Source organism: Gasterosteus aculeatus, chromosome X (assembly GCF_964276395.1).
Source record: "Gasterosteus aculeatus chromosome X, fGasAcu3.hap1.1, whole genome shotgun sequence".
Classification (NCBI taxonomy): Eukaryota; Metazoa; Chordata; class Actinopteri; order Perciformes; family Gasterosteidae; genus Gasterosteus; species Gasterosteus aculeatus.
The window spans coordinates 3,815,998-3,833,713 of record NC_135698.1 but is presented as its reverse complement, the minus strand read 5'-3'; the positions used below and the strand labels follow the sequence as shown (position 1 = coordinate 3,833,713).

Sequence of the window (17,716 nt, the reverse complement as noted above, 5' to 3'; positions counted from 1 at the left end):
GTCTGTCCACACGATAAACGGATGTTGTGCCCCCTCCAGCCAATGTCTCCACTCCTCCAAGGCCACCTTGACCGCTAGCAGCTCCCGGTTGCCCACGTCATAATTCCGCTGTGCAGAGTTTAGTCGCCGGGACAAGAAGGCGCAGGGGTGCATCTTGCCATCGGCCGCTGACCGTTGCGATAAGACGGCCCCGATCCCCTCATTGGAAGCGTCAACCTCTACCACGAACTGGCGCTGTGGGTCTGGCAGAGTAAGGATGGGCGCCGAGGTGAAGCGACACTTGAGGTTCTGAAACGCCTCCTCTGCATCTGGGGACCAGTTGAACCGCACCTGGGGGGATGTCAGGGCGTGAAGGGGACCAGCTATCGCGCTGAAGCCTCTGATAAACCGCCTGTAAAAGTTAGCAAACCCCAGGAATTGCTGAACCTTCTTGCGGCTATCGGGCGTAGGCCACTCAGCCACCGCGCTTACTTTAGCCGGATCCATCTGGACTCTTCCAGGGGCTACAATAAAACCCAGGAAGGAGATGGTGTCGGCATGAAACTCACTCTTCTCTGCTTTCACATACAGGTGATTGCAGAGAAGACGTTCAAGGACTTGGTGTACATGGCGTTTGTGTGTGTCTAGATCTGGTGAGTAGATTAAAATGTCGTCGAGGTAAACATAAACAAAGTGGTCAAGAAAATCTCTGAGGACATCGTTAATCATGGCTTGGAATACGGCAGGAGCATTGGTGAGGCCGAAAGGCATGACTAAGTATTCGTAATGACCGCTCGGTGTATTGAACCCAGTCTTCCACTCGTCTCCCTCTCTTATTCGGACCAGATGGTACGCGTTGCGCAAGTCCAGTTTTGTGAAGACTGTGGCCTGCTGGAGCTGATCAAAAACAGAGGTCATCAAGGTAAGTGGGTAGCGATTCTTTATTGTGATGTTGTTAAGTGGACTATAGTCTATACATGGTCTCAAAGACCCATCCTTTTTTTTAACAAAAAAGAACCCGGCACCCGCAGGTGACGATGACGGCCGGATGAGCCCCGATTTCAGAGATGCATCAATGTACTCAGTCATCGCCTGACGTTCGGGTCCCGACACAGAATACAAGCGACCCTTAGGAATGGTGGAGCCGGGGATGAGCTCGATGACGCAGTCATACGGTCGATGTGGAGGGAGAGACGTGGCCTTTGTTTTATTAAAGACCTCCTTGAGATGATGGTAGCAGGGGGGAACGGAGGTCAGATCTGGGTACTGGGGCTCTGTGACGGGGTGAGCAGAAACAGTGTTTATTAAAGTGGTGATGGGTCGGTGAGGCTTCTCCCGCAATTCCCTTCACAGTCTTCTCCCCATCCCATGATCTTGCCCGTAGGCCAGTCTAAGTGGGGGTTGTGGCGAACAAGCCATGGGAATCCCAGTACTAGGGTGCTTGTCGGTGAGTGAAACAAAAAAAAATTCATCAGTTCTGTGTGATTGTCTATGGAAAGTACAGCAGGCTCAGTGACATGTGTGATGGTGAATAATGCTTCCCCACTTAAAGCACTAGCCCTGATGGGACGTGCGAGAGTCTTTGTCTTTAACCCCAGTCTGTTTGCTAGTCCCCAGTCCATTAAGCTCTCGTCAGCCCCTGAGTCAATTAAAACATCCAACGTCATGACTGTGGTGTTGTGTTGTACCTTAATGGAGGTCAAAACCCGTGTCGATGAGCCTGGAGCCGTGGGTCGGTTGCCTAACCACGGCGTCTTGGCCGTACATGCGGCTACCAGGTGACCGAGCTCCCCGCAGTAGAAACACCGACCTTCCCTCAATCGGCGCTGCCGTTCTTCCGGGGTGAGCCGAGCACCACCCAGCTGCATAGGTTCGTCTCCGCCAACCGGGGAAGAAGACCGGCGCTGATCTGGTGGCGCCCGGCCGGGAGCCCACCCGGAGGGGGCGGGGTAGTGCTGTGAGCGATGTGGAGCGTCCAGGCGTTGTCCCTGGAGAGCCCTAAATTCCAGGAGCCGATTATCCGTTCGGATAGCGAGGGCGATGAGGGAGTCCAGGTCTGGAGGAAGGTCCAGAGGCAGCAATCGCTCTTGGATGGGCGCAGCCAATCCTTTAAGAAAGACGTCATAAAGCGCTGTGGTATTCCAGCCGCTCTGCACCGCCAAAGTCCTGAAGCGAATGGCGTAGTCACAGACGGATTCTCTTGTCTGCTTCAGCCCACTGAGCTCTCTTGCCCGTTCTCGCTCTGTTGTGACCGGATCAAAAGTTTTTCGGAGCCCTTCTTTAAAATCCTGAATGGAGTCGCAGATTGAGGATCCGCTTTCCCATTCTGCGACGGCCCACGCCTTCGCCCTTCCCGACAGGTGGGAGATTACGTAAGCCACCTTGGCTCGATCTGTGGGGAAGTGTTGAGGCGAGAGTTCAAAATGCATGTCGCAGTCTATGAGAAATGCCTTACATTGTCCATGGTCTCCCGTATATCGCTCGGGAGGTGCCAGCCGAACCCCAGTTCCTGCGTAGGGGAAGGTGGGAGGGGGCGAAGGTTCAGGTGCAGGAGGTGCCGGGTCCCTCCTCTCAGAACCTCTGAGAAGCTGCTGAAGCTGACCCGCGAGACCCCCTATCTGGTCAAAAACAGCAGCCTTGAAGTCCTCCTGACTACGGGCCAGGCCTCTGAGTCCCTGGCTCAGTGAAGTCATCTGCTCTTCCTGCTGGAAGAGACGCTCCCCCTGAGAGGCTAGGGCCTGCGCGAGAAGGTCCTCCCCTGCTGCTTCCATACTGGCCAGTGTGTACTATCAGCCCGGGAGGAAGATAGGAAGCAGGCGCAGGGTTCTCAGGTAGGAAAGGAGATCTTTATTTATGCAGCGAAGGTCCTCCAGACAGAGTCTAAAGCGGGCTATGAAATTATCCTAGGTCACACTTCTTCCGATAAAATAAACCAGGAAGAAGTGTGGCTATAAAACTATCAAAAAACAAAATCACTCCGCTCTAGGAGGAAAACAAAAGGCTTTTAAATTTATCAAAGTAACCAACGCACTCTATTGACGGAGGCAACGTCTCAAAACAAAATCACTCCTTATAGGAGGAAAAACAAAGAACTATGAAAGATTAATGTTGCATCTAACCTAGGAATACAAAACTTAAGCAAAACCAAAAAACAACCTGCGTGGAGGTGAAGGCACTGGGCCGATCGAAGATCCTGAATAACAACAAAAAGGAACCTGTGACGTGGCAGAACGAGGTAGAACACATGGGTAATGACGAACACACTGGCACAGGACAAAGGGAGACGCAGACTATTAATACACATGGAGGGGAATGGGGAACAGGTGGACACAATCAGGAATCAGGGAAGACAATCAGACTGGTGACACATGAGGAAGGGTAAGTGACCTGAAACGAGAGGAGTTATTATTTCAAAATAAAACCGTAAATGACAAGACAAAATGCCCCACAGAGTAAAACAACAGACAATTTCACCGCGGTGTGACAACAACTAAACAATGTTTATCCATATATTTAAGTGTACATCAGATATGTTGATGACTCGTGTTGATGCAGATACTGGCAATAGTGCTATTGAGGTGCCGTCTGACTGATCCTGACAGCTCCTGAGGGAGGTTGCGCTTTAACCTCTGCTGACAGGTTGTCTGATAACATGTACAATATTGATTCATTTAATTAGTTTTCAAAAATCATTTCTGAAAGGTTTGACATTTCGGGAAATAAAGCTCATTTGATCTCCGGCCAAGAATAGATAAGAAGATTGATACCACTCACATCTGTTGGTTAAATATGGAGCTAACTAGAAACAGCAGCTGATTAACGTGCAGTGCAATAGGACTGCAGGATAAATCCTGTGAAATGTCAAACTGCCATTCTCAAAGATATAATATGTTAATTGGTGAGCTTTAGAGGTGCTTTTAGGTGGATTTTAATATCTTTCTCCATTTACAGTCATTACGACACACAAAGCTAACCTGCTCCTGACTCCAGCTTCTTCCTGAACAGACATGAGAGTCGTGTGGATATTCCCATCCAATGCTGGCCAAGAAAGAGAATAAGCATATTTCTCAAAACTTTGAACCTTTAACAGACATTATATAACCCGTACAGGGAAAATATGCCCTCTCAAAGTTAAGACATCGTTGTGATTCCTGCTGCATCGCCGCCGGTCACAGATTAAAAATAATACTCTACTGTATATTAAAGTGTGCAATTTTGTGGCATTCAGGATGACCTGAAAGAGTCACTGCTCACGCTCATCACCCGCAGTGGCCCACAGTGGGGGTTATTCACATTCACATTTGCATATTGGACAAGTCAACAAAAAAACAAAAGTGACGAGATTGAGATACAAAAATGCCTCCTCCTAATTGTGATGAGTGGGCATTTAGTCATTTTATAGGTATTTCATAAACTTTTGATGGAAATTTGCTGCAGGCCCTCGCGTTAAATTCCGACTGTGTCACATTGGCTGCCCTTTGCCCACCAATTAGTGTCTGCTGACTAAGGGGAAGCAGCTTTGGTACATTGTTAGTGACCTTAGCGAATAGCACATGCTCTTTATGCAGAGGATTTAGGATGATATAAGGAGGAGTTTGAAATGTTGCCAGTCTCACCCCCCCCCCCCCCCCCCCCTCTGCACATAAAGCACAGACGTTATACCTATTCTTTTACATATTAGTTAAACCCATATGAATTCATATTTTATTTGACCAATTGTTAAGATAAAAATGCTTCAGCTGTTCAAAAAAAGTGCATTAAAATGCTTTAATACACTATAAATATCAACATTACACATTTGTAGAACGTTTACTATTAGTAAGCTGTGGTTTTGGGGTCATAAGTTTGTTCTGAGCCTTATGGTCTTTTGGCTGTGACATTCACTTTTCATACACTGTTGTAGTTCAAATCCAAATGAGCAGCACTTCTCTTCTATCTTTGTTCCATTACATTCAACAGAAACTCTGGTTAGGTCCCTTTATCTGCCTGCTAAACATTGACGCTTTTATTCAAAGCAACTTACTAAATAATAGATTCAGATTCAGGTTTTATATATGACAGACTGCTAACTTATTGGAGCTTTTCACAGCTGCTTCTAAAGACCCTTTGGTTAATAATAAATATAAATTAGGGATTTAACCCAATATTGGATTGTAAGCTCATTGTAAAGTCGGCTGCTTCCAGTTACAATATTGATATATACATAAATCAGTGCATTTAACAATAACACACATATTTAAGTTTCTCAAAGAATTGTTTTTATGGAAGTATAATTTCATTTATAATACTTAGTCTCGCTCATCTCAAGCAGTTCCATGATGTGAAGCTGGTGCATGTCGTTGGTGTAAGCCAGGCACTCCTGCGTAGACCACAACGTCTTCATCGTTTTCTGTCTCTCCATTCAGAAGTAATGAGGTAGCAAATCAAACATTACTGAAAAAAATTAAATAAATCACTATATGCGCATACCAATCCTGTAGTTAGTATTGTCCCCACACCATCATCTGGCACCTCCTCATCATTGCACCAGAAACAGAGACAATAACTGCGCTTAGCCGAGTACAAGGTTGGGTCAGAGGACGTGAGCTCAAAATCTAAATGAATAATGTAGCAGTGGGGGTTATGGTATATGGATTTTTCAATGGCTGCCAGTTAGGTGTGTATTTGTTATACACTCTGTTATCTGGAGACAACACCGTTGCTTGAGTAAATATTGGTTTGTCAAGTGATTAAGACTGGATGTGTCAACATTTCCTACAACTAAATGAAGACAAAACTGAGATCATTGTATTTGGTGCTAAAAAAGAAAGGTTTAAAGTAACCCAACACCTTCACTCTCTGTCCCTGAAAACATCAAATAAAGCCAGAAATCTGGGGGTTATTATGGATTCAGATTTACACTTGGAGAGTCACATCAAATCAGTAACAAAATCGGCCTACTACCACCTCAAAAATGTAGCAAGTATATCACTGATATGCTTCCACTATATAAGCCTTCAAGATCACTAAGATCTTCTGACACCAATCTGTTAGTGATTCCCTGAGCAACAAACAGCTGGAATAAACTTCCTGAAGATTTAAGACGTGCCCCAACTCTGACCACGTTTAAAACAAGACTAAAAAACTTTTATGTTCAGCTTCGCCTTCTGCTCAATTTGACCTTCATTGCACTTTTAACCTCTGCCTTTAATTAAACAATTTAAATAAGATTTTAATTTATAATTTTATTTGCTGTTTTTGATTGTCTTTTAATTCCTGCATTTTATTTCACTTTATTGTATGAAATGTTATAATGTGAAGCACTTTGAGTGCCTTGTGTATGAAAAGTGCTATACAAATAAAATTGCCTTGCCTTGCCTTAAAAATGAGCTACCACTAACCTTGAATTAAGCAATAAGGTACGAGAGGGTGTACTTTATCATCCGATAATGTAACAGTTCGGGGGTGTTGTTAGGCCCGAAGCGCAGCGGATAATACGGTTGGCAGCGAAATTATAAATAGTAAGCAAATAGCTACCTTTCAGCACAAAAAAGTATTAGCCACTAAACGTTGTGTATCGCATTTGAGTAGCCTAAATAGTCCCCGTACGTGCATTTAAACAGCATTGGGTCTCCTTGCAAGATGTGGTACGGTTGCAGAAGCTGACATTGCCCGAGACCGATCAAACCGATCATTTGTGCGATTTACGTTCTTTTTTCGGCGATCGCCACCGAGCTAGAAACTGAAATGTCAACTAACGGTCACGCAAAATCGAACCTGTTACTTTGAGTGCGCAGTGATATGGAACGCTCGGGTCAATGTGAACAGCGCTGCGCGTCAGGCCTAACAACGCGCCCGAACTGTTACAGCGGTTCCCAAACTCAAGAATGCCGCGGCCCAATTTGAAATCTGAAAATCACCCAAACCTTTAATCACAACTCTGATGACAACATAAACTAGGGATGATTAAATGACCTTAAGAATTCAACCGATTAAAAATGTATTAACCGACAATGTATGTTTTGTATACTTTTTTCCCCCGGAGCTCATATATATTTACTTTATTACTACAAGAGGGCGCCCCATTTGACATTGTTTTGTTTGGCGGCGCCTTTTGTTGAACGACAGGCGGACATGAGCAGCCGTTTCGAGCGAACGTATCAAAAATAGGTCAGATAAAAGAATAACACGTAATTTAAATCCAAAATATTTTTATATTAATTTCAAACATTTCAAAATTGAAAATTAAAACCATTTTATTTATTTATTGTAAATGACCTCTCGCGGCCCACCTGCAGTACCTTCGCTGTGTTACATTATTGCACGATAAAGTACAGCCTCTCGTACCTTATTGCTTAAATAATGCCCCCCCCCCCCCCCCCCCGTGACTCACTCTCAACCAATCAGAACGCTGGATTTCATCTCCCCCGTATTATGATTTAATATAATTAACAGCAAGAAAAGTAAAAGTACTTCCGACCCTTGTCACCTTCTCCTAAAAGGGCTAAAATTGCTGAGCTGAGGTCATTGCAACAAACACCGCAGTCACATTGATTTTTGCTCCCCGTAAAAAGCCAGGGCAATGATTATCTATCTTGTCGTTTGAAGCAGCTTCTTTGAAAATAATGGGACCATGTCCAAAACGTAGGTCGTGAGAATTTGGGCGCCTGTTTATTCATGAGAAAACCCCAGTGTGAAGGTCTGCTTCATTTCAGGTGGGCACTTCTTGTTCTGTTACAAGCAGATATTATGATATACTCACCATTTTCGACACTTTGCTCTTTCCCCACTTTGTTCTTATGTCTAACGCAATGGCCGTCATTTTTTATGCGTTTTGTCCACAGACGCCTTCAGAGAAGACAACAGGACATGGAAGAGACAAGAACAGAAGAGGTGTTAGATTGAGTGAGCTAATTACATTCCCATAGCGATTATCAAAAACAATGATATCCTTCCTCATGTGATGCCTAGCTAACGTTACAGGATAATAGCAACGCTGACAGACCATGTGTTACGGATCATTCTGTCCGACTGTATCTTTGGGGCTTGTGCGTGTGTGTATATTTTATGTTTTTGAGTTCTAGGTGCAACTCCATGATGCGACTGAGGGCAACCTGAGTTATCCCCAAAGAGGCCATTTAAATTTGAACCATTTCAGAAGTTCTTTCTTGAGCTAGATGTCCTGAAGATGTCTCCCAAAGGCAGGGCCTTTCAGAAATAACTTCCAGTATGTGTTGTGATGCAATATCTGTAGTTTCAAATTTAAAGTGTTCTTCAGAGTAGGGAGAGTTTGATAAAAACATCAATGAACGGAAACCATGAATTGTAAGAGTTGTTTAAGGAGTTCCCCTTTTAAAAACAGCAAAAGCAAGTACTGTGTGATGAAAAAAATGTACCAGGTAAAAAAATATTTAATTTACTTTTAAAAAGATTTTACTTTAAAAAAATGGAATCTACTTAGCCTTTGATAGTGCTGATAGTGCTGGTTCACTCACAAAAACAAATGTTATGATATTTACTTATAAATGGTTCATAAAGGGCTCAAAACGCTCTAGGATTTGACAGTGCTACACTGACCCCTGCGTTCTAGCAGAATTCTCTCGTTTGCATATATCTAGTACCTAAGCTGCCTCCCATAATGAAAGATCATACAACAGTCTATTTCGTCTTGCATGGACCTTTGACTCAGCCCAAAGTTTTGAGTTTAGGTTAAATAGTTATCGCTCTGCCCCTAAAAGACAGGAAAAAGTATGCTGCCATGACAGCTCTTCCTCTGTCAACTTATAATGAAATAAGACTTTAGGTGTGTCTGTAGAGGTTGTTCTATTATAAATTGAGGCTGAACTCATTTTAACTTTATAATACAAATTTACACGTTTTATTTATATAGGCCTCTGTCGCAGTACATTTTTAACAGCACATATTTTTAACAGCACATATTTTTTATGAAGATCTTATTTCAATTGTGAGATCTTAATGAGAGAATTAGATATGCAACTAAATAAAAAATACAATACTCCCTAAACTAAACTCTAGAACAAATGAAGTACACTCTAAAAAATGTAATGCTAATATTATTGAAAGAAATAATTAAATCTAAGTTTTTTTACATGATTTACATGAATTTTACATGATGTAGACATGATGTCTACTAAGAAAATCATCATGCTGAATTTATATTTACTTAATTTTTGGGTGAAATTTATTTATAATTACTAAATATTTGGATGAATATGATTTACATTAACTGAATATTTAATTGAAATTGATTTACAGTTACTGAATTTTTGGGTGGAATTGATTTATAATTACTTAATATTCTGGAGTAATTGATTTACAATTACTTAATATTTGGGTGGAATTGATTTATATTTACTTAATATTCTGGAGTAATTGATTTACAGTTATTTAATATTTGGGTGGAATTGATTTACATTTACTTCATATTTGGATGTAATTGATTAGCAGTTACTGAATATTTGGGTGGAATTGATTTAGTTACTGAATATTTGGGTGGAATTCATTTATATTTACTTAATATTCTGGTGGAATTCATTTACAGTAACTGAATGTTTGGGTGGAATTGATTTATATTTACTTAATATTCTAATGGAATTGATTTACAGTAATGGAATATTTGGGTGGAATTGATTCATATTTCCTCTCCGGGAACCGTCACCTTATCGTGGTGGAGAGGTTTGTGTGCCCCTATGAACCTGAGGGCTGTGTTGTCGGGAGCCTTGTGCTCCTGGTAGGGTTACCCTTGGCAAAGTGGTCTCAGGCGAGGGGCCAGACTAAGAATGGTTCAAGACCCCCATGAAAAAACGGAAGAGGGAAGGAGTTACCCGGCCCGGAGGAAGCCCGGGGCCCCCATTTGGAGCCAGGCCCAGATGGAGGGCCCGACAGCGAGCGTCTGGTGGCCGGGTTTACCGCGGAGCCCGGCCGGGCACAGCCCGAAGGAGTGACGCGGCAGCCCAACACTCTACTCCCCATGGGCTCACCACCTGTGGAGGAAACCGATGGGGTCAGGTGCGCTGCTACAAGGGTGGCAGTGACAGTGGGGGGTCTAGACGGAACAGACCTGGGCGGCAGATGCTGGCTCTGGGGACGTGGAACGTAACCTCTCTGGGGGGGAAGGAGCCGGAGCTTGTGCGGGAGGTGGAGCTTTATCAGTTGGATCTGGTGGGGCTTACCTCTACGCACAGCCTCGGCTCTGGAACCACACTCCTGGATAGGGGGTGGACTCTATTCTACTCCGGAGTGGCCCATGGTGTGAGGCGCCAGGCGGGTGTGGGGATACTCATAAGTCCCCGGCTGAGTGCTGCTACATTGGAGTTTACCCCGGTGGACAAAAGGGTTGCCTCCCTACGCCTTCGGGTGGTGGGGGGGAAAACTCTGACTGTTGTCTGTGCATATGCACCAAACAGCAGCTCAGAGTATTCGGCCTTTTTTGAGACCCTGAATGGAGTCCTGCATGGGGCTCCAGTAGGGGACTCCATAGTCCTACTGGGAGACTTCAATGCGCACATGGGCGACGATGGAGATAACTGGAGAGGCGTGATTGGGAGGAATGGCCTCCCTGATCTGAACCCGAGCGGGTGTTTGTTACTGGACTTCTGTGCCAGTCACGGATTGTCCATAACAAACACCATGTTCGTACATAAGGATGTTCATAAGAGTACGTGGTACCAGAGCACCCTAGGCCAAAGATCAATGATCGTGGGTAATAACCCACCATACCTAGGAAACGGCGAAGCTCACGGCGCGTAACAGGGGCAGGGAAACTAGCTATGGCTTCCACCTTGCTAGCTAACAACCGAACCTGCCCATGTCCCACCTGTTTTCCAAGGTATGTAACTGTAGCTTTTCCGAACTCGCACGTAGCGATATGGTCGGCCCAAGTTGACGAATATATTACGACGTCGTCGATATATGCGGTACAGTTAGGAACATCGGCAAACACAGTATTTACTAGGCGTTGGAACGTAGCGGGGGCATTGCATATGCCAAAAGGCATTACGGTATATTGCACGAAATTGTCAGGGGTCACAAACGCAAAAATCTCCGAGGCACGAGGGGTTAGAGGCACTTGCCAATACCCTTTCAACAGGTCTAACTTCGTGACAAACACCGCGGAGCCGATGCTGTCGATGCAATCTTCTATTCGAGGTAACGGATAAGAGTCTGGTGCAGTAACACCATTAACTCGCCGATAGTCTGTGCACAACCGGGATGTGCCGTCTGGTTTTGGGACTAGGATACAAGGTGAACTCCAAGCACTGTTACTGGCTTTGGCCATGTTGTTTTTTAACAAGTACTCAATCTCACCTTTCATCTTCTCCCTCTTAAACGCATTTACCCGGTACGGGTGTTGACGGATGGGGGTCGCGTTTCCTACATCAACATCGTGTGTCAAAACCGTGGTACATCCAGGTACGTCATGAAACAAGGTGAGGTAGGAGTTAATCAAGGACACAAGCTCTTGAGACTGCTCACATTCCAAATGTTTCAAAAGGGATGGTAACTTTCCCAACATTTCTGTATTACCCATACATTCACCCGGTTTCACTGCATGTCTTAACTCCAGACCGTCCTCCGGGTCATCCTCCAGGTACGCCCCCGCCTGCAGCGCAACAGTGGCCACTGAAGAGACAGTGGGCTGGATGGGCTTATTGGAGAGAGTGTTAGAAGGACCTCGTGTACGGTATGCTTTCAACATGTTAATGTGACATGTCCGTAACGAACGCCTACGGTCTGGGGTCTTTATTACATAGTCAGTATCGCTGAGCTTACTATCAATCACATATGGACCTGAGAAACGGGCTGAGAGAGACGACCCTGGAACGGGAAACAATGCTAGAACTAGCTCTCCCGGCACAAACGAACGCTCAACCGTCCCCTTATCATAACGCATTTTCATACGCTTCTGTGCAGTCGAGAGGGACTCTTTAGCTATTGCGCAGGCTGCATGTAGCCTCTCCCTCATCTGGCTAATGAAGTCCATCACATTCTTAGGGGCACTGACAGACGTGGGGAACAAAACGTTTTCCTTCAGAACCTTCAACGGTCCTTTTAGTGTATGACCGAACACTAAATCAGCAGGGCTAAAACCTAACGACTCTTGCACTGTTTCCCTACTAGCAAACAACACAAATGGCACTCCCTCATCCCAATTTGGATTATCCATACAGTATTTTCGGAGCATCGATTTGAGGGTCTGGTGCTGGTCTGATTTGAGTGCTCCCTGGCTTTCTGGATGATACGCACTCGAGACCTGGTGAGTAATACCCAATTCTTTTAGGGAGGTTACAAACAGTTTTGACATAAAATTTGAACCTTGATCTGACTGAAGTACTTTCGGTAAGCCAAATGTAGAGAAAAACTTGATCAGGGCCTTAACTACAGTCTTGGCTGTGATGGTACGGAGGGGAATAGCCTCCGGATACCGAGTAGCACTACACATCACTGTTAAAAGGTATTGGTTACCACTCCGCGTTCTTGGTAAAGGACCCACACAATCCACGATTACCCGTTCGAACGGTTCTCCCAGCACAGGAATCGGATGCAGTGGCGCCCGAGGGATGACCTGGTTCGCTTTTCCTGTTAGTTGGCATCCATGACAGGTATTACAAAATTCCACAACATCTGACTTTAGACCTGGCCAGAAAAAGTGGCAAAGGACTCTGTCATAAGTCTTTGTTATTCCTAGGCGCCCAGCCCAAGCAGGGTCATGTGCTAGGGATAACACTTGCTGTCTCAATGGTTTAGGGACGACCACCTGCTTGACAACCCCTAAACCCCGAACGTTACCCTGCGCTGCCCACCTGCGCATAAGAACGCCAGCCTCCATGAAGTAAGACAGCTCTTTTGTGTTTGCTTCCTCAGAAATCACTACACAATCAAAACATTTCTTCAGACTAACGTCTTCCTTCTGAGCCTTAATCATACTCTGTGAGGTTATCGATGACAATATATTGTGTAATTGGAATTCGCTTCCACTCTTACCTATTGCAGTTTTCATTGAAGTGGAAATACTGGACTGGGCTGGCTCCACGTTCACACGCTCAAGAATCGAGTCTGACAGGTCCACCTCGTCTCCCAACCTACGGGACTGGGCCCGTGTAAGCACACAAGCTGGGAACACATGAGGGTAAGCCTGTACTAAAATGTCGTCCGTAGGTTCCAGGGTAGGTGTGTCCACCACCTCTAACATGGGTGTTACATGGCCACCGGCAATGTCATTCCCAAGCAGAAATGTGACTCCCTCCACCGGCAGAGTTGGTACCACGCCAACACGAAAACGTCCCCGACACTAGTTTGGACTTTAACCAGACCCAATGCAGTGGTACAGACATGGGGGTTGCTCCGAGTCCTTGTAGAAGGACGTTTGACCCACAGTATGACCCATGGGACCAGGGCAGGCTGTCTGCTAGTACTAAAGACTGCGCTGCCCCCATGTCACGCAGTATGGTGACGCTCATTTGGCCAACTGGTTCCCCTGTAAGGGACACATTCCCACCTGACACAAACGGAGCATACACCTGATCTGGCTTCTCCCCACCCTCGTTTGTATTATTGCTGTTTGTCTGAGACATGGAATGTATTAAGTTTATGCTTTTCGATCGCACCGGTGACGGTGCTTTCTTGTTTCTCAGAACCGGACACACCGCTATGAGGTGACCGGGACGATGACAATAAAAACACTCACGTGTCTCCTGTGCAGATCTGGTCTCATCCAGAGAAACATGGCTGGCATGAGATGCTGTTGTAGGCGTTGTTGGCGGTCGAGCCTCTTGTCGCGGTGCCGTAAACAATATTTTGTGGTTCAAAGCGTACTCATCCGCTAACACAGCGGCTCGAGACAATGTCGGCACTTTCTGTTTGTTTAAATGCACAACAATTCTGTCAGGTAGTTTTTAAAATCTTCTAAAAGGACCAGCTCCCTTATCTCAGCAAACGTCTTGACCTTGCTAGCCGCACACCAGCGATCGAATAGTGTCTCTTTATCCCTGGCGAACTCTACAAAAGTGCGGGTCTGAGGCTTTTTGTGGTTCCTAAAACGTTGTCTATATGCCTCTGGAACCAACTCGTAGGCCCTTAACACAGTTGCTTTAACTATTTCGTAATCCCCACTCTCTTCTAGAGAGAGAGACGCCCCAACCTCCTGGGCTTTGCCAGACAGTTTGCACTGCAGGAGGATGGACCAAACCTCCCGTGGCCAGTGCAACGCCGTAGCCACACGCTCAAATGCTGAAAAGTATGAATCTACTTCAGCCTCCCGGAAAGGCGGCACTACCGCAATATTCTTGCTCACCTCAAACCGACCGAGGTTGGGAGCTAACGGAACCCCAACACCCGCCTCTAACTCGAGCTGCCTGATTCGCACCTCTTTCTCTGCATCTATTTCTTTCTTTCTAAGTTCAAATTGTCTGTCCTTTTCCCTCTCCTCTCGTTCCATCTCTAGGCGAGCCAGCCGGTACTCGAGCCTAGCCGCAGCACTTCTGGACCCAACAGAGGAACGAGGCGAAAGGTCGGCCCTAGGTAAAACCACTAATGCAGCGGCCCCCAAACCCTGTTCATCACCCAGCAGTGCACCCACAGTCTTTTCATCCCCAGACTCTTCACCTAAGGCCTCACTGCCCTCGTCCATCCCCTCACAAACCCCCTGGTGAACCAACCCTTTTTTTATCAACTCTAACATCTCTGCCTTGAGGGCCTGCCTTGGGACGGAGATTTTATAATGATCGGCGACGGCGGCGAATAACATCCACCAAATTATTTCTACATTCACAAATATCTTATTATACATTCACTAACAGGCTGGTCATATGTCAACTGATCTCTATATGATAGTATAAACTCATTCCCGGAGCTCTAAGTCACCCAATTCAATGCAACTATGTTAAAGGGACTCTTGGCTGCGTTGTCAATAACTCTGAATTCAGACAGCTGGTGTAATCAGATTGAAATGGCGAGCATTTAGTCTCCATGTCGGCAGTAGTATTAAAAAAAATCTGTCATAGAATACAAAAATGTGCGCACATACCCAGAGGACAATAAATATTTAAGTTAATCTGAATTATTATCAATGAAACTGTAAAACGCAGCGGCTTTTGCCACAACTTACTAGTAGAAATAACGTTATGATTGTATGTTGTGATTTGACCATTCCAAGTCCTGACGGGTAGAAGAGATGAGAGAAATCACTTTCTTTAAATGTCAACATGTGCTTCAACTTACATCACACTCTTTTATGAGTTGATCCATCGTCTCTATAAGATAGACCCTGAATGACAGCATCTCTGGTCGTGGTAATGCTCGAGATGCTGGATGTCTGAAATGAAAAAAACAAACATTATGAGTTAAAATGATCCACTCCAATCCTAAATTCCACAAATCCAGCTGTGACTCCAGGAAGTCTTCATAAACTCCCACAAAACCACAACATTTTACCACTTGATTTTTGTACGATTAAGACATACCATGTAAATGGTGAGCTCACAATGAGGTAATTCAAAGTAAAACGTGATTGTAACATTCTAAATTTGAATAATGATGCACCTGAAAAATCTAAAATGCATGCAGTTAGATGACACTTTCTTTGGAGAGTAAACATTGCCTCTGGCAGATGTAAGTGATATTCAATTTTTTTAAATTCTAAAGTAAAACATTTGCAAACATAATAATGAATGAAACCTTGAATAGGATGCCTTTAGCCTTCAGCCTCAGCTCCATGGCTGCACTTTGAGTGGAAGAGGTTGAGAAGATTGAGAGTGGGTTCCTCCTGCTCGGACATGAACTTTGATTCATGCTGCACGTTGAGATTCAGGGAAACTCATCCTGGATCTGCAAGACAAATAATGAAATCAGCTTTAGAGCAGCACATATTACAAGCGTACACATGGTTCTTAATGCTGTGTTCGCACAGAGTAGTTTACAAACAAAGTCAATGCACAGACGCAAATAACGAGTGACACAAACATTTCGCCTCACGACGTTAGTTACATCACGTAAAGAGCAGGGCGGCGTGAGTCTCCTGCTGCCTCTCAGCACCGGGAACGCGGGGACTGCGGGACTAACGTGTTACTAAGGCCGGTGAACTGATAGTCAGCAAGACACCGGCCACAGCGTGCACAAAACACATCAACACACTGTAGCTTAATATAACCTCAGGTTTCTTGGTTAGTTTCTTTCACTGACTATTCTCCAGAAATGTAACGTTAACGTTTACAGTTAGTTTCACTGACCATTAAAGCCACCTGGTCAAACCCGCCTGCTTTCAACAGCTTGTCATGTTAAAGTTACGTACTAAACGACGTGCAGGGATATTCATATAACTCATATTCCTCATTAACTTACTTTACTAAACTTTGGAAGCAATAATGTTTGTTTCTACTTTTGCAAACATCACCCGTAATCCGTCTCTGTGTGTGCTGCTGCTTCTAAGCTAAAGCTAACCAAGCTAGCTAGCTAGGTTAGCTGGAACGACATGACAACATAAAACCACTAACGTTAGCTTAATGACTTAAACACATTTACAGCGCAGCAAAGTTGGCATGTTTGTTAACTTCACAGAAGAGCAAAACAATGATAAACTGCATCAAAAACTTGGTTTTAATGCGTTCGTTCAGTAACAATAATTACACCGATCTTACCTTCAGGAGAACAGCATCCCTTGTGGAGCGGATGTCCACGTGGTTCAAAATGCGTGGCACGGAAGTGTCACTCAATTGAAAACAACGTACTCTAAATGAGTAAAATTCATAATTTTCCTGCATATTAAACTTTACTCATAAAATATGATTAAAGTCTACTCAGTGATTCACAGCTGATTTTACTCAAGCACATTTAAGTAACATGTAATTAATAAATAAGCAGCATTTCTGATATTCAGCTCAATGTAATTCAAAACTGTACTTAGTCTTTTTTATTATGTAACAATTACTATTATTTATTTAGTAGATATTAATTAACGCCAATCGCAGTTTTTACAGTGTAACGTCACCTAGACAAACTCAACGAATGTACAAGTATACCATTTCTGAGGTTTACTTAAAAACAATCATAAGCTATGTTACTGTTAATACTTGTTAATAAACGTGTGGAATTTAACTTTTTAAAAGCACAGTTTGAACCAAATATAGCCTGTTTCATACAAGTTGAACATGTGGAAATAATAATAATATCTATAATTCACATGAGATAACTTAATTCTGTCAAAAGACCTTGTCAGTCAGGGACCCTCTCTTGCACACACACACACACACACACATGCAAAAGGGTCATTATAAGGACAAGAGTGAGCTAACAGGGATTTGAACAACCATGCTGACACAGCAGGATATTTTTTAATGGATCTACAAATCTCCACGCATTTATTCCCCTTGACTGACTATGTTCATGACATATGTTTGGACCGGTATCTTAGTGAGGTAACTAATCTTTGAACCTCACTTATGAATACCTTTCACACGCGACTCAATCTGAACATCTTTTTTTGCAAAATGATTACAACATCCAATAAAGTCTTAAACATGTACATATTGTATGTGATGTTTCATTATAACATAGTGGATAATGTTTATCTAGACGTAAAGGTTCACAGTCGTTAAACAGCTCTTGTACTCAGCTTTTGTGTTTGTCACTGTTGTTTCCTGCGAACTCATGAGTCGGCATTTGAATTGTCGTGCAGCCTGTTGTGCGAGCATGTGTTTTTTTTATGCATGAGAGGGGGGTAATTTTTATTAGCTTACAACGT

The 17,716-nt window shown here is 44.2% G+C and overlaps 1 long non-coding RNA gene across 1 annotated transcript; it reads left to right on the top strand.

Annotated features, from left to right (window-relative positions):
- The first annotated feature begins 12,697 nt into the window (after window positions 1-12,697).
- On the top strand, window positions 12,698-14,715 carry LOC144383652 (uncharacterized). Its single transcript, XR_013451076.1, has 4 exons — window positions 12,698-12,811; window positions 12,973-13,108; window positions 14,423-14,499; window positions 14,672-14,715. It is a non-coding gene; the product is annotated as an uncharacterized LOC144383652 (long non-coding RNA).
- Window positions 14,716-17,716: the final 3,001 nt, after the last annotated feature.